General features: G+C 42.4%; 1 long non-coding RNA gene across 1 annotated transcript in view; it reads right to left on the minus strand.

Annotated features, from left to right (window-relative positions):
- Positions 1–2412: 2412 nt before the first annotated feature.
- The window catches only part of LOC120408752, a 40356-nt gene continuing 24509 nt past the window's right edge, over positions 2413–18259 (minus strand). Inside the window, exons 2-3 of the long non-coding RNA XR_005600942.1 lie at positions 4651–4744; positions 2413–3174 (exon numbers count right to left, since the gene is read on the minus strand). This is a non-coding gene — a long non-coding RNA (uncharacterized LOC120408752). The remainder of the gene's footprint in view (positions 3175–4650; positions 4745–18259) is intronic.

Here is an 18259-nt window from a genome sequence, read left to right on the forward strand (position 1 = left end):
CTGCTGTATGTCCTCTGAAGAAAGCTTAATTGTTACTTCTCAAATATGGGTTCCCATTGCACAGGTTCTTCTACGATTAGCTGTGTGGAAGCAGCCAACCTCCTCCCATCATGCAGATTTGTTGCTGGAGCACATGGCTCACCACAGTCCTCCCTCTTCCTCATGAGCACTGCAGATTGTGAGCTTTATTCAGCACAAGAAAAGAAAAGTATGTGGACCAGTGAAAAGGCCTTTGATGGCTTGAGTTTTTAGAGCCGCTTCTTTTAAAAGGTGGCCAGAAGTCAGTTAACCAATACCATAAAGCAGCAAAGTAATCCAGATTCAGAGTAAACTCAGGATGCTTGCTGTCCAGACTACAGCCGATGGATTGCTATGGAAGCTAACTCACTGTCAAGAAATGGTTGCAGTCCTGATTGTACATGTCCCCATATCAGCAAAGGAGACACACTGCTATTATACAGTCTGCCCTAAAGGTTTTAGGAGACTGCCAACCAAAAGAATAAAGCGTATGAGATTGAGAAGAGTGCATTTATCAAGCAAATATTTCACTGTTGTAGCAGTTCTGCAGAGTAAGTGACAATATACCAAATCAACTTGAAATATGTGATGCACCTTCATACACTGAGAGACAGCTATTGTAACTGTATGCATGATGTCTGGGAGACCATATTGTATAAAGTTTATGAATGGTTTTTTTCATTGGAGGTTGTGGACTGTATGCCACTCCAGAGTGGCAGAGGGTCACCTAAGCTCCTCCAGGAACTAAAAGCAGGGGGAGGGGGTGTCAGAGGTGTAAGCCTCCTAGGGTGATTTACATTTACTTGTTCAAACTAGGTTTTCCAGAGACCAACAGACAAAAAGCACTTTTGGTATAAAAAAATATAAGTTTAAACTGATAGAGGCCTCTTTTTTAAATCAGGAAAGGGACACAACCTTTTGTCCAAGGGACCTTCAACCCTTCAAAAAGATTGGAAGGACTTTGGTTTACTAGGGTCACATAAGACTGATGTGTGACCAGGGGCGGCTCTAGGCACCAGCGGGCCAAGCGCCCGCTTGGGGCGGCATCCTGGGGAGGGCGTCATTTGGCTCCGGTGGAGCTCCCGCCGGCATGCCTGCGGCAGGTCCACGGAGCCGGGGCAGCGGACCTGCCGCAGGCATGACTGCGGCGGGTCCCGTCTTCCCGCGGCTCCGGTTGAGCTCCCGCAGGCATGACTGCGGCAGGTCCGCTCGTCCCAGGCTCCGGTGGACCTGCCGCAGGCATGCCGGCGGGAGCTCCACCGGAGCCAAATGCCGCCCTCCCCAGGATGCCGGAGCCGCGGGAAGAGGGGACCCGCCGCGGGACTGGGGAAGGGCGGCGCAGCGCTCCGCGCTGCTTGGGGCAGCGTGATTTGTAGAGCCGCCCCTGTGTGTGACCTCTGGTAAGCATTTAGCATGAGTATGTTTTCTCTTTCTCATTCTTAGGGCAAAAGTGGTTTGCTTTGTGGAAGCTCGTTGGTAACTGATATATGCTGTTGTAGCCCTGGAGAAAGGTTAACCACAGGTGCTGAACGTTGGTCAGACTTGCTAGGGAAGTCACAGTGAAGTGCAGAGGCACTGCAAGCCTAAACCGTGGTCTGAAGGGAGAGAGATGTTGGTCTCTGTTTAAGAGAAGTAAAGGCTAGGAAGCCTGAAACTTTTAAGTGGATGCCCTCGAAGAAGACCAGGAATCAAGGGTGCAGTTAACCCTGAAACTGCAACACTGAAGGGAGTTGATGTCTGGTGGGTTCTGATGTTTTCTATAAATGTCTTATCTGTTCACCCTCTGGGCAGTGGCGTGTGTTTTGTAATTTTCTGCAGAGGAATGGTATTTCTAGGAATTACATGCAGCATCAGAAACATTGATTGGGATGAAGTCACAATCAGGGGCGGCTCTAGGCATTTTGCCGCCCCAAGCACAGCAGGCAGGCTGCCTTCGGCGGCTTGCCTGTGGGAGCTCCTCGGTCCCACGGATTCGGCGGCAGCCTACGGGAGGTCCGCCGAAGCCACGGGACCAGCAGACCCTCTGCAGGCATGCCGCTGAAGGCAGCCTGCCTGGCGCCCTCACGGCAACCAGCAGAGCACCCCCCCGCGGCTTGCCGCCCCAAGCACGCGCTTGGCGTGCTGGTGCAGGGAGCTGCCCCTGGTCACAGTAGCCTCACTCCAGAAACAAAACTACAAATTTACACAACTTTCTTCATCCTGGAGGCTAGGGAAGCCTAACTAAAATCAACTGACAGATTTGTTTCTATTTTTCACACTCTAAAGTACACTGGAATTAGGACGGCAAATGAGTGTCTTAAATTATCACCACCAAATTAGGTCAGTTTGTCACCTTGATTGATCGGTCCATCGGACCTCACAGAGAGGACACCAATCATTTGTGTTGTTCTAGCCATTCCTTCAGCTACCCGCTGGCCAAGCTGTCAGTGGCACCAGACACCCAATTGGCATAGCACACTGCAGCCCAAAACCCCTGAGTTCAAGCAATCTGCCAGCCTCAGCCTCCCAAGTAGCTGGGATTACAGGTGCCTGCCACAACACCTGACTCCAGATTAGGTAGTAAAACAAAAAGGAATGGGAGAGAATAATCATCCTTTTTAAAATACACACACACACTTTTAATTTACATTAAAAGTAAAACTTAAGCTTTAATAAATATAGTTACTGCAAACATCTGTGCCCATCAACATTTTTTCTGCTACTAAAAAATAAAATGGTATAAGCCCAAAGGATGTGCTTAACAAGGAATTTTGTATGTGCTAAAGTAAAAACATGGCATACTTGCTATACTTCAAGTGAGGGGGCTTTTAGAGTTGTTTTGGTAAAAATGTCACTGCTCTTATGTTAAAAGAAAAAGGTGGAATCTTTTCAGCAGCTGAATCTGAAAAGATGTTTACCAGTTGTTACTGCATCAAATATATTCAAAGTGCATCACATAACCATTAATTGGGTTTGAATCATTCAAGTGTGCATTTGCTGTGACAACAGCATTCCCTTTACAGATCATCCCTATGTTTAGAGAAGAGCTGAAAAATTAACATTTCCTGCTTTTGTGAAACTGAAGCATATTTCAATAGGTCTCAGAAAACATCTGACGGATTCTTGCATCTTGAGATCATCTGGCTATTATGTTTTCAAGTGTTGTCTCTTCATGAGCTATAAAATAGACATAGATAAGTGATTGTGGATTCTTTGTAAAATAACAAAATTCTCTGAAAATTTATTACCACACTTTACCATTGTGTCAAATATGCACCACATAGAATAGTTCTCTCTACAGGCAATTCAAACTTGTACATTTTTCTTTGTAGTTAGTAATGTGCATCTTAGAACAGTGGTCCCCAACCTTTTCGTCTGGCAGGCGTCAGATGAAGGACTGTGGTGGTGGTGGAGCACCCGCCGAAATGCTGCCGAATTTCTGCGGCATTTCGGCGGCGACGCCTCTCGATGACGTTGCTTGTCAGTGGCAAGTGGCGTCATCAAGAGGTGTCGCCGCCGTATTTCTGCAGTGTTTCGGTGGTGACGCATCTCAATGAAGTCACTTGCTGCCGCCAAGTGATGTCATCGAGAGGTGTTGCCACCGAAACGCCGCAGGAATTCGGTAGCATTTCGGCGGATGCTCCACCGCCGGCCAGGACGCGGGCCTATTTAGAGGCGCCCGCGGGCACCGCGTTGGGGACCCGTCTTAGAATAAAGAGTGTAGTCTTGTATTTTTAGACTATTGGTACATCCAATTTTAATTTTTTGTGATTTAGTTTTTCTCCTCTCTCAGTGAGTTCTATTTCAGCAAGACCCAGATCAGAAAGAAATAAGGACAATATATGGTATGGGCAGGATGCGTCTCAGACAGATCACTTAAAATGATCAATGTTAAAAACGTTAAGTAAAACAATTGATACAAACCAATAAAGTTTGTTTCATCAGTGTTTACAGGCAAAAAACAAAACAAAAAACAAAATATTGGAGTTGTGCAGGAATTTAAACAAGACTTCTTTCAATGGGAAAAAATGAAGATTTGTTGAACCCTAAACTTTGTGGAAACATCACTTTTCACAAAAGTTTTTTTTGGAATCTCTCAGATCGATAACAGAATTTCTGTGGAAAAACAGAAAAAGTCAAAGGTTGCAGGATCTCATCAAGATGTCATTCTTCAATGGCCCAGTGATCTTCAGCTTTGATAAACCTTCACAGTGGACAGACCGAAAGCAGTATTTTGCAAGATTTTGAATTGTATAAAGCCCCACTAGGAAACTGGAGATATTCAGGTATCTTTAATTTATGCTATGGGGAAGCAGGTAGAGCATTAAAGGATCCTATCGCGAACATATCTGTTGTGCATCTCTGAGAAGTGCGCCCTGTAGTGAGTCTATATCTGATACACAAGCCTGACCTGCCAGTAGCAGCCCTTCAACCTACCATATACAAGTTTTATTTTTATATCCCAATGCAAAACAAAACCAAATGCTGAAACTTCGAAGTTTCTCACTAAATAGAATTCTTGTTTTCCAGCCAGCTTTACTATATATAGATTGTTACTGTGCTTCAGGGGCCATGCTCAGCGGTTAAATGAGCTATATGTTCATCTTTGAGTGTGACACAGATTGAGTATTTATCAGTATTAGTTGTACTCACAGCAGCAGCCGGCTAAGATTCTCTTGAAATCAGTCTGAATAGTAAGGATCAGTGCTTGTCCATAAGGTAATTATGAAAACTCAGAGCCAAGAAACTGTTTGGGATACATGGCCAAAAGAAAGTGACAAGAATTTGTTATTGAACCATTAGGTAATCTTTGCACATATTCATTTACACTCTTTCAAAAATCCTCTATTTTTTTCTGCATACATCAGTGCCTTCCTGACCGTCCTTTTCATATTAGAAAGAAGCAATGTGAAGAAGAGATTAGCTGATATGCAATGCCAATGTGAAAATTACAACACAGTATTAGATAGACCGAAGTATTCAATTATTAGAAGTATTTGTTTTATTTATAAAAATAAAATGCTATGTTTTCATAAATAATGGGGTAATTATTGCCAAGTTAACTGAGCATAGGGCTAAGATTTAAGAGACATTGGTTTTCTTCCAGGTTTTACCACGGACTTGCTGTGGGACCTTGGAAAAATACGCTATGCCTCAGGTTACCCATTATAAAGTGGGGTCACAACATTTATCTATTTTTACAAAATGTTTTGAGAGCTACAGACAAGAAATGCTATATGAATGCATATTGCTGCTACAATAGCTCTAGTTACTCATTAGATATAAAAGGGCTCAGTCTTGGACTTCAGTGAGAATACTCATGCGATTGTTACCAATGTGAGTAGAAATTTTAGGGTTAAAAACCAACAGAATATGGATTTTTAAATAAAAATCCGTTCCAAAAGCCAACAATAGTGACCACTTCATGTCATAGGTGCTACATTTGATTTATATCAAATAGTTTACATATTAAGGGACAGATTCTGCCAGTCTTACTCATGTTGACTAGTACCTTACTTCTTGCAGGTGTACTACTCAGTGCAAGTAAGGATGGCAAAACTTGGCCTTAACTGATCAACTTAAATGTACCTGATTTCAAGTGGTTGTTTTTTAATTCTTGCACATGAAGAGTCAATGGGTGTCTACACTACGGGATTACTCCGAATTTACAGAATTCGATTTTGGCAACCGATTGTATAAAGTTGAGTGCATGCGGCCACACTAAGCACATTAATTCGGCGGTGTGTGTCCATGTACCAGGCTAGCGTCGACTTCGAGCGTTGCACTGTTGGTAGCTATCCCATAGTTCCCGCAGTCTCCCCCGCCTATTGGAATTCTGAGTTGAGATCCCAGTGCCTGATGGGGCAAAAAACATTGTCGCTAGTGGTTCTAGGTACATCCTCCCCTTCCCTCCGTGAAAGCAACAGCAGACAAACGTTTCACGCCTTTTTTCCCTGGGTGAACTGTGCAGGCACCATACCACAGCAAGCATGGAGCCCGCTCAGCTCTAGACAGCAGTCATGAACATTGTAAACACCTCACGCATTATCATGCAGTCTATGCTGAACTAAGACCTGAAAAACCAGGTGAGGAGGCGGCAGCTATGGCAGCTACAGCAGCGCGGCGATGAGAGTGATGAGGACATGGACACAGAATTCTCTCAAACCATGGGCCCCGACGCTTTGGAGATCATGCTGGTAATGGGGCAGGTTATAGCCGTGGAATGCCGATTCTGGGCCTGGGAAACAAGCACAGACTGGTGGGACCGCATAGTGTTGCGGGTCTGGGATGATTCCCAGTGGCTACAAAACTGTTGCATGCGTAAGGGCACTTTCATGGAACTTTGTGACTTGCTTTCCCCTGCCCTGAAGTACCAGAATACGAAGATGAGAGCAGCCCTCACAGTTGAGAAGCGAGTGACGAAAGCCCTGTGGAAGCTTGCAATGCCAGACAGCTACCGGTCAGTCGGGAATCAATTTGGAGTGGGCGAATCTACTGTGGGGGCTGCTGTGATGCAAGTAGCCAAAGCAATCACTGAGCTGCTGCTACCAAAGGTAGTGACTCTGGGAAATGTGCAAGTCATAGTGGATGGCTTTGCTGCAATGGGATTCCCTAACTGTGGTGGGGCGATAGATGGAACCCATATCCCTATCCTGGCACCAGAGCACCAGGACAGCCTGTACGTAAACCGCAAGGTTTCAATGGTGCTGCAAGCACTGGTGAATCACAAGCGATGTTTCACCATCATCAACGTGGAATGGCCGGGAAGGCTCACGTCTTCAGGAACACTAATCTGTTTAAACGGCTGCAGAAAGGGATTTACTTCCCAGACCAGAAAATAACCGTTGGGGATGTCCAAATGCCTATAGTTATCCTTGGGGACCCAGCCTACCCCTTAATGCCATGGCTCATGAAGCCATACACAGGCACCCTGGACGTAGTCAGGAGCTGTTCGACTACAGGCTAAGTAAGTGCAGAATGGTGATAGAATGTGCATTTGGACATGTAAAGGGTTGCTGGCACATGTTATTGACTCACTCAGACCTCAGCCAAACCAATATTCCCAGTGTTATTGCTGCTTACTGTGTGCTCCACAATCTCTGTGAGTGTAAGGGGGGAGATCTTTATGACGGGGTGGGAGGCTGAGGCAAATCGCCTGGCTGCTGATTATGCGCAGCCAGACACCAGGGCGATTAGAAGAGCACACCAGGAAGCGCTGCGCATCAGAGAAGCTTTGAAAACCAGTTTCATCACTGGCCAGGCTACGGTGTGAAAGTTCTGTTTGTTTCTCCTTGATGAAAACCCGCCCCCTTGGTTGACTCATTCTCTGTAAGCAACCCACCCTCCCCCTTCAATCACAGCTTGCTTTCATAGGAAATAAAGTCACTATCATATAAAAATCATGTATTCTTTGTTAAATGATTATAAAAAGAGGGAGAGAACTGACAAGGTAGCCCAGGTGGGGTTTGGGAGGAGGATAGGAGGGAAGGAAAAGGCCACTAAAAAAAGTTAAAAATAATGACAGCTTTTTGTTTGGACTGTCCACTGGGGTGGAGTGGGAGGGTGAACAGATCCTCCCCCCGCGTTCTTACACATCTGGGTGAGGAGGCTATGGAACATGGTGAGGGGTGACGGCGGTTATACAGGAGCTGCAGCAGCACTCTGATCCTGCTGCTGTTCCTGAAACTCCAAATGCCAGAACATGTCCGTTTGCTCACGCAGCAGCCCCAGCGTTGCATACAGCCTCCTCTGTTCTTCCTGTCGCCCCCTCATCTCAAGTATCTCTCCTCTCCTCACGTTGGTCCCTCATGTCCTCACGTTCACTGGCATCTTTCCTGTACTTTGACGCCGTGTCCTTCCACTCATTCAGATGAGCTCTTTCATTGCAGATCGATTCCATTATTTCAGAGAACATTTCGTCTTGCATCCGTTTTTTTCACCACCTTATCTGAGATAGCCTTCGGGACGGAGGGAGGCTTGAAAAATTTGCAGCTGCGGGAGGGAGGGAGAGAACTATTTAAAAAGATACATTTTACAGAACAATGCTTATACTCTTTCACAGGGAACAACACTATTCACATTACATAGCCCATATGATTTTGGTACAAAGTTGCATTTTGCATCTTAATATTGAGTGCCTGCAGCTTTGGTGTTAGAGATCACAGACGCAGGGCCAGGCAACAGAATTCAGCTTGCATGCAGCCATGGTAAGCCATTGTCTTTCGGCTTCTGCAGCCTTCATAAAAGCAGCGCCCTCCTTTCCCACATACCAAGCAAAGCCCATTGAGTGCTGCGGTTTTTCTGTTAATGTGCAGCAGCAGAAACCAAACTAACCCCCCACCCCCATCCAATTCCCTGGAATGATTGCTTTACCCCTCCTGCCACCGCATGGCTGGTCTCAGGGAAGATCTCTGCTAGCCAAATGCGAAAAGCTCAGTGCCAATGCCCCCATCCCCCCCGGCTTGGCTAATTGCAGGGAAGGATTTCTTTTCAGCCACAGGCAAACAGCTCAATAGGAATGGCCACCTGTGTCCCCTTAATTAAATTCCCATATTTCAACCAGGTTACCATGAACGATATCACTCCTGAGGATAACACAGCGAGATAAAAGAACGGATGTTGCTTTAATGCCAGCAATCACTGGGACCATATGCAGCTAGGCTTTGTCATGCAATGATACCAGATTACTTGCTACTAGCATGCCATGGTCAAGTGTCTGACCGTGGAGGATGGAATAAGGCTGCACTGCCCAGAAACCCTCTGCAAAGGCTTTTGGAGTACCTCCAGGAGAGCTTCATGGAGATGTCCCTGGAGGATTTCCATTTCATCCCCAGACATGTTAACAGACTTTTCCAGTAGCTGTACTGGCCACGAATGCATCCCAAGTCCTCAGGGAAAATTAATCATTAAAAACACTTGCTTTTAAACCATGTTTCATATTTACAAAGGTACACTCACCAGAGGTCCCTTCCATGGCTTCATGGTCTGGGATACTGCCTTGGGAGGGTACTTCAGTCAGGCTGAGAAAAAGATCCTGGCAGTTGGGGAGAACAGAGTGCTGTGTGCTCTCCGCAAGCTCGTCGTCGTCCTCCTCCTCATCTTCCCCGTCCACAGCATCCTCAGCCATGGCTGAGATTAACCCCTCCTTGGAATCCACGGTCAGGGGTGGGATAGTGGTGGTGGCCCCCCCCAAGAATTGCATGCAGCTCAGTGTAGAAGCGGCACATCTGCAGCTCTGACCCGGACCTTCCGTTTGGTTCTTTGGTTTTCTGGTAAGCTTGTCTGAGCTCCTTAACTTTCACATGGCACTGTAGTGAGTCCCTATTGTGGCCTCTCTCCATCATGACCTTGGAGATTTTTTCAAATGTTTTGGCATTTCATCTTTTGGAATGTAGTTCAGCTAGCACAGAATCCTCTCCCAATATAGCGATCAGATCCAGTACCTCCTGTACGGTCCACGCTGGTGTTCTTTGATTCTCGGACTGCATGGTTACCTGTGCTGATGAGCTCTGCTTGGTCACCTGTGCTCTCCACACAGGGCAAACAGGAAATGAAATTCAAAAATTCGCAGGGCTTTTCCCGTCTACATGGCCAGTGCATCTGAGTTCAGATTGCTGTCCAGAGTGGTCACAATGGTGCACTGTGGGATAGCTCCCAAAGGTCAATACCATCAAATTGCAGCCACACTAATCCTAATTTGAAATGGCAATGTCGATTTTGGCACTACAGCCCTTGTCGGGGAGGAGTACAGAAATCGATTTTAAGAGCCCTTTATGTCAAAGTAAATGGCTTCGTTGTGTGGACGGGTGCAGGGTTAATTCGATTTAACGTTGCTAAATTCGACCTAAACTCATAGTGTAGACCAGGCCAATGTATGACTAAATGTATGCCCTTAGACTGTAGGCCAGAAATCAAAGCCTAAGTCAGCATAGCGTGATTGACTTTTACTAAGCAATATTATTTACAGCTGTAAAATACCCATATTTTCACCTATGATCTTCAGTTTAACACCCACATAGTTTTTAAGCATTATTCCTTCAAAAATGAACGCAGTAAGCACAGTATGAGGTTTTACATAATTTAGCTAAAATATGAACTGCAAGTCTTCAAAACATGATTTGGTAAGAAATTCATGCAAGATGTTCAGTCCCAAAATTACCTAATATTTGTATTGGCCTGCATGAATATTAACCAGCTGATCCTTTTCCAATATGAACTTTTTAGTTCACTAAACCTAAAGAGAGAAAATTATTCATATGGTATACATTTTCAACACAGAGGGAGATGAATAAAAGGTCAAATTACTAAGAACGTAAGTTGTGGAGTAGGTCTAATTCCCAAAGAAACAGAAAATTTATCATAGACACTTTAAAAATTAATGGATTTCTTATTGGTGCAGCTTGATTGTGTTACCTTCTATGATGCATAATGAGCTACTCATTCTTCAAGTAAAAGGTGCTCTCTTTCCTTCTATGGAAAGCCACCAGGTTCAGCACATTTATTAGAAACACCACAGTAGCTGTACTATGACCTTTAAAATAAACCATTAGACTAAATTTCCCAAAAGAAGTTGCCTCCTTTTGCTGTGCACTAAATATAGTAGCTAGTCTTTTATACTTTGCTTCTTAAGTACACATTTAATTTAGATTTGGTAAAGCAAGTTATTGTACAGTCATAAAAATCCCATGCGATTGGAAATGTATTTACAGATTAACTGCTTAGCAGCCCCAGTACAATGTTTAAAATATTACTTACAGTAAGCCTCAATAACTTAATAATTCTGTGTAATTACATGAATATATTAAAGCTAATACATATGCATACATTTGAAGACCAAAATTTAGTGCAATTCTGTTTACTGTACCTAGAAAAAAATTTAAGACTTTTTGCGCACAAAGCATATGCAGTTTAGTTTAGAAACTGGATGGTACTACAGAACAAAAATTCAAGTCCAATATATTCTCTGGTCCAGCAAACTAATGTAATGCAATGAAGAAATGCTACTGACTGTTACAAACCTACAGTGGCCTCCCATTCCTTTTGCAAATATGGCTTTTATCAAGTACTATCGCTAGTTTCTTCATGTCAGCTCTGATATTGAATGACAAACTTACTCCTATATGGTTATACATTAAGCCAGGGGTTTGGAGCAATCAAATTTTTGAATTGCTCTGCTCCAGCTCCGGGCAAAAAGCTACTTCTCCGTGCTCCAGCTCCAGGCTCCGCTCCAAAGCCCTGCATTAAGCATGGTACTATATTTCCAATTGTTTCGTGGAATTTTAGAACTGGAAAAATACAGGATGTTGTGAAGGAAAGTATGTTTTGTGGTACAGGAGCACCAAAAGCACAGCATAGAGGCAACAGACTGCTGTTCTGAACAACTAACCAAAGCCTCCTTCTGTTAAAATAAGTATACCATAAAAATAGCTTGAACAGAGATGGCCCAAAGTGATACATCATAAGCTGCCTCTCGTATCTGATATCTTATCAGATCTGCCACCAACAAATTCAGTTTATTTCTGCACTTCAGACCTAATTCATGAGACAATTGCTCCCAAATCACACTGGTTGCAAAAGGAGTTGCATGTGTTCAATACCAGGTAAGGCCCCTGCTTCATAAAAGCTTCCTGCAGTACTCAAAAAGAACCAGTGTGGTGGCTGGGTGCAGCTCAGTCCTATACCAAGTACAGTATAGGTTCTTTAGTGACATGGGGGATTGTGGAGCAGATGGGGACCGGGATAGACTTAGTGAAAGTGTTACATTATAGCACCACTTTTAAGTGATCAGTAACTCCCTTGTACCATTAGTGTTGCCTGTCTATGTTTTACTTTTGGAGTAATATAAACAAGCAGTATTTTCTCACGTACTGAAGATACTAAACAAGTAGATTAATTCTCACTATGGTTATATATTGTGCCTACTACATGTAGGCAACTAGTTAAGCTGGCCAAGGCTAAAAAGGCTAATATCAATTAATATAGTTACATCATTTCTCATTGTCCTCCTATAACTTTGTACCTTAAATATTCTTTTGGAACTACTTATTGGTTTACAGAAAATGGAAGCTAAGATTTGTTCTATACTGTATCTGTTGAGAACAAAAGGAATAATTGTGAAACTATGAAATGGGGACCTCCTCTAGGGTGAAATCTTATTCCCACTGAAGTCAGCTCACCTTCTGTGAAATTAAACTTGATGCCTAACAGTAGTAGGTCAAGCATTTCTGCTGTTCCAGTGTTACTAACCACAGAAAAGGGGGTAGCTATTAGTACCACAGCTACATAACAAAGGCACTAAACTTAATCACCAAATTACATTAATTTTCTGTGAATGTAGAAAAAATTGTTATAAATATTTGTTAAACTGCAAGAGCAGAAAAACACTCAGTTCAGTCATTTAAGAACTTCTTAAGTTCAGCACATTCTTTTAAGGTCCCACTGCACAGCCCAGTTAGTAAATCCAAAATAGTCATAATTTACTGACTTGTCCCTGAGACGAGCCATTTGAGGAGCACAGAAGGATAACCTGTCGTTAGTATGAACATCTCTTTAAATTCTCAGAACTAAGGATCCTATTAGTAAGAAAGGGATGAGATGTTACTGAATAATGTCCTTGATTCCCATCTACAAAAGGGAATGGGGAGGGTAAAGAGGGGCAGCCCCATGCAATTCCTTTTGTAGGAACTCACTGGTATCGGTGACAATACTAGACACAATGTGGTTCCAAGCAGCACAAGCCTATTATGCACGATAACCTCATTGTTACAGAAAGCCTAACCTGTTACTATGACAGCATGCTTTGACTATGCCTTTCTTGGAGGATAAATCATTTCAATTTAGTCTGTCCAGTTGCTTTGTTATTAAAGCTGACAAGGAAGCAACAGCGAGCATCACTAGAGAAATCACAGCAATATACATCTGTCACATCATAATATGGCAGGATCAGAGATCATCCAGGGGTGTCATAATTGTAATTTCAGAAACCCAAATACTGTTTATGTGATAACATCCACCTGTATCTCTTTAGCTTGTATTTCCAATTTGCTGCCTGTTTGCATCTATTCAGAAATGAAGTATTGCATGTCATTAAATACAGTGTAAATAAGTTAGGCCTGACTGTGAAATATCAGCATGAAATGAGAAACTACAAGGTAAACTCCAGTGGTTGGCATGGCAAGTCCTTCTATTTTACAGCATGTGTGTGGTCCATGAAGCACAGCCAGAATACTGTAATGAGTGTTATGGAGATTTAGAGAACAGGCTTTCCCAGCAACAAATGCGAACAGCCACAGAAAATGAAAGTCGTTATTTTAGAAGTTTTATGAAGAATTACACTAGCATTTGAAAGATAGCAGTGAATGCTCAATTCATCTCCCTAGTGATGTTCACACTTCTAATCTCTAGGTTCACCATAAAAAAGCCAATGAGGTGATCTCATGACCACTGGATGGCTGAATAGAAGGGAAGAGGTGCAGGAAAGGAGGGAAAGGTCTCTGAATGTTGTTTTGTGACTGGTATTATAGGGAAAAGCAGTACTTCTGCATCTACATATACAAGTCCAAATGGCTCCTTTGCTTTCATCTACAAGCCATCCTACTCATGCCAATAACGTTTCTAGGATTCTAAAATAAATTTTACACAGTATAACCATGAAACTGTTCTTTCTATCATTGACATCCACTAGTTTCCCCCACTTGCTCCACTATTTATTAAGATAATAAATGGTGACATCCTGATCCTAAGTATATGCCACTACTACTGATATAAGTTTGTCACCACTCTTATCCTTCTAACAAAACCATTTCTAGGGAGTGAACCCAATCAACTGTAATAAACCCATTCTGGTGGTGAAAGGATCCAAAGCTACTGAACATCATCTAGAAGCTAGGAAACCAGAAGTAAGTTGGGCTGGAGCCAAATTTGTACACTGGCTTCAGGAAATGTTGAAAGAGATTATGGAATATGGTAGAGGGAGGTAGAGATCAGCCAAAGAACCCGGGCATATTGGGATAGATAGATTTTATCCATCCCTAAAACGTTAGAGGGTTTAATTGGCAGCAGAGGGTATTATGCAGGCCCTCCACACTAGGGTAAGTTTTACCAATAGACTACATACTACTAGTATTCCCATTCTGCACAACTGTACTATCTTATCACATCATACACAAGCTACAGTCCATATTGCACACACAAGTGACCAGAAAAAAAAAAAGAAAAAAAATTGCGCTTGCTAGCTTATGATGCTTTATTATAGCTACCCAGAATGTTACCCTACAGAGTATCTCTGACATCTTTTATTCATCAGTTAGGTATTTCTACTGCTCTTATCACTGTAGCATTTAAACCACCACTAAGATGCTAGACAAATCCTCTGACTCTACAGTTCCAGGCCATTATGGTTCATGTCTGTATTTCTCAAGTTTTTACTACATTGTGGAATCTTTTCATGATATACTGTACATCAAGGATATAGCTTGAGCAGCCTTTGGATAGTGGGGTGTTGGAGTGTCTCCCCCAAGAAGTGCCATGTAGATATTAATTATAAATCCTGAGGATTCAGAGTCTACTTCTTACAAAATTTGGGGAAGGTGGATAAAATTATGTCCCTCATCTTGGTACATTGCAAGTAACTACACACACTGATGTGCATGATGTGACTGCCTTGACAAATTTAGATTAAAGTAGAGATGGTGTGTCAGCTGTCCAATTCCTGGATATACTCCTTTGTAGATTTATTTAGAAAAGTAGTATAATATTCTTTGTCCTTACATCCTTTCATACAAAAGTCTCAAAGCCCAACATCAACTAGTCCTTAAATCAACCTCATAACACTCCTATAGGCTAGATATCCTGGCTAGTCTACAACCAGGAAGACAAACACTGAATGGTGGTTACATGACGTGACCACAGTCAAATCGCTTAAGTTGAAAAAAGCAGAGATTAAAACCAAGTTTTCTGAACTCTCACTACAACTCAGACCACTACAGTGCATGCATTCCAAAACAAGTACTGTTTTATTCTGACTTGGAATAAGTCAATGTACATGATTTAGATTTGGCAAGTTTTTATTTCTACCTGCCCTATGACAGTCTTATGCTTACATATTGACGCTGAACAGTTTCCAATGGCATATATGCATTTTTAAAAAAAAACTATCCCTGTGCCCAACTAGGGTAAAATTACTTTTCTAGCATAAGCACAATCAGCACTAGGTAAAAAAAAACTAAACAGCAGACATATGAAGTTACAACAATTACACTGACAAATTCCAACAGTATGAAGTAGTATTTACAGTGCTCTGCTAACCAGCCATGAGTTCAACTCTTGTAACACAATTCTGAGGTTAGGGAAACTGACATGACACCTTCCCAAGGAAAGGAGACTGTAAGGTTAATAGATTCCAAATGTTTGAAATGCAAGATGTTTTCACTGTGGCAATATCCTGCTTACCATTGTTATTTTTAGCTTGTCCTAAAACAAGGCACGAAGCAAGTACTATATTTTTATAGCCAAATCTGGTCTGTGCAGATAAACGTGTGATGAAATGACATCAGTAAAGGAGGTAAAATTTCCTTGTTTAATTCACTTTAAAAAGAAATTGTAATTAAAAAAAATTAAGAAAATGACAAAGTGGGGTCTGTTGCTCAAAAAACAGAAGTAAAAAAGCCTTGACTAAATCTACAAATTTCATGTGAGACATACTGCTATTTAAAATTAAATTGTTTGCCCTGTAAATATTCAGAGTTAGGGAACTCAACAAGCCCCGTTAAAAAATAAAATATGAATCAAAGTAATAAAAAAAACTTATGTAACATCTCTTTTCTAAGTGTAGTGTGTCCATATTTTCAAATTTTATCTGCACATACATATTTTAGAGTCTTTATATGCAAGAATTTTTTAAAATAGGCAACTTCAATGCCAAACTGATTTTTCCCCTTTTGTCACTTGTTTACCAATGTTGTGCTATTTCATGATCATAACCAAAATTTCCTTATAATACTGTTTTCCACAAAAATTGATTGTTATAACAGCATACGTATTGTATACTGCCTCTCTGCTCAGAAAGCTACTGGCAGGATTACTGTTCTTTCCTGTGACCAAATATATACATTCAACTACTAGAGACAAGCCATCTTTCCATGTCCTCTTAAAAATAATCTCGTGATTAACAAAATGTTAGGACCATATGCAGGTTTAAATGGCAGCATTTTGTACATCGCTTACATGCACGATGCCATTACATTTCTACATTTGAGTGCACATTTACTATAATTGCCCTTCTCCTCTCTGATCTCTACGATAATCCCCCATTTCAGTTGATTATTTTGTCAAACCTTAACTGCTAGGCAGGGCTGGCCTTACCATGAGACGAACTGAGGTGGCTGCCTCAGGTGCCAGACTGGGGGGGGGCACCACTAGGACCCAGAATGTAGAAAATTGTGTCTGCTGCTGGTGCATATGTATTCTCTCTGCTCTAGATGCACAGAGATGGTAGAGTGCTGTGCTGGAGGAAGGAGGGAACAAGAGACACAACAGGCAGGCAGGAGAAAAAGTAAGAGGGAATAACAAAGCAGCAGGCGCTTCAGGGAGAGAGAGGAGAAGCCTCTTACGTACCTTCCTAGCACTTCCAGAAGCCTGGACTGATTAACACAAGCTTCTCAGGGAGCTTCCTGTTTCTTGCTGCTTCCCTGAACCCACTTGAGGAGAACAGGGAGTCAACTGAAGTAGGAGGAGCCAGTTAAGCCCTTAAGATGCTGATATCTTCCCTCACTCAGGCCCTGCTACCAGCCTGCTTATTTGTCCCCTTCCATTGAGTGTTGAGAGCCACTATCGCTGACACGGAACAATGGCCATAAGTGAAAGAAGAAAATGCCCCTGTGGGGCAGCATTCAGAAAAAGAAAGCAAAGGAAGTTTTTCTATCTAAGCAGGAAGGAGCTCTCCTAAGATACATAGACACAAATGTTCACGGTGAGCCTTCTGGCCCCAATGAGGATGTGAATGGTGAGGAGATGCCTGATCTTGCAGTTAGGCAGAGTGCAGGAGACACTGTTGACACGATGACATGCGCGATATTGATGCAAGTGATTTCGGTGATTAACTGAAAGCCCTTTCAAGATACATTTCAGCAGGATCAACTCCAAAGGCTGTTTTGGAATATATGTGCACAAATAAGATGACCACCCTCTTTCCAAATGCTTTTGTTGCTCTGCGCATACTTCTAACACTTCCTGTAACAGTTGCCAGTGGAGAACGCAGCTTCTCCAAGCTGAAGTTAATAAACACATCTATGCTCCACAATGACCCAGGAGAGGCTGGTTGGCCTTGCAACCATCCCAATAGAGCATGAGCTGGCCCAGACTGTGGACCTTCAGGGAGCAGTTCAAATCTTTGCAACCAAGGAGGCATGGAAAGCACCACTTTGATTATTCAAAGAGATAAAAATGCCAGTGTTTACTATGCAGACAAGAAAAGTTAACTTTCAAACACCTGAACAGCAAATGTAAGTGTTACTTAAAGTTTTTGAACAAGGCATTTTAAGTTGTTAGTTCTCCTTTATTGGGGTAGGTAGCAGAGCAGTACTATGAGATGAGTAGAACAGGAAGAAGGCAGAACTCAGACCTTTCTAAGTACTGGCCCAAGCAAGGGGGCATGAGGGCGTCATTTGAGCTCCCTGCCTCAGGTGCCAAAATGTTGTGGGCTGGCCCTGCTGCTAGAGCTGAAGTTTTCCATGCTAAGAAACAGCATGGGATCATATCACAGTTAAGATGACTACCATAATGCACAAGGGAGCTGGAGTTAAAGATTTCATACAACATTAATTCTGTCACTTCCTAAACATTTGAGTTTTTGACTCTGCCGTTGTAATTTTTAGTGCATCTTATTTTGTATGGAATAATATTATTCAGTATGTAAACTGCATTACAATGGTAATTACTGATACTGTCCACTTTTATATCAACTTCTATTGAAGATCTCAAAGTGCCATGCAGACACTAATGAATTAAATCTCATGACACACTGAGGTAGGTTAATATTATTGTCCCTTTTTACAGAAGGGTAAACTGGTTAAGTCTATACCAGACCCAGTAATAGAATTCAAGTTCCCAGACTAAAAGACCATGCTTCCTTCTCTGTGATGTCTATATATAAACATACTCAAGCACAGGTACAACACTAGAAAAGTACATTCAGATGGCCATTTCCTTTAATTTAAAATACTTTTCCCTAAATGTCATCCAAAAAGCAATGGTAAGAGACATT

This window comes from Mauremys reevesii, linkage group 6, assembly GCF_016161935.1.
Source record: "Mauremys reevesii isolate NIE-2019 linkage group 6, ASM1616193v1, whole genome shotgun sequence".
Lineage (NCBI taxonomy): Eukaryota > Metazoa > Chordata > Testudines > Geoemydidae > Mauremys > Mauremys reevesii.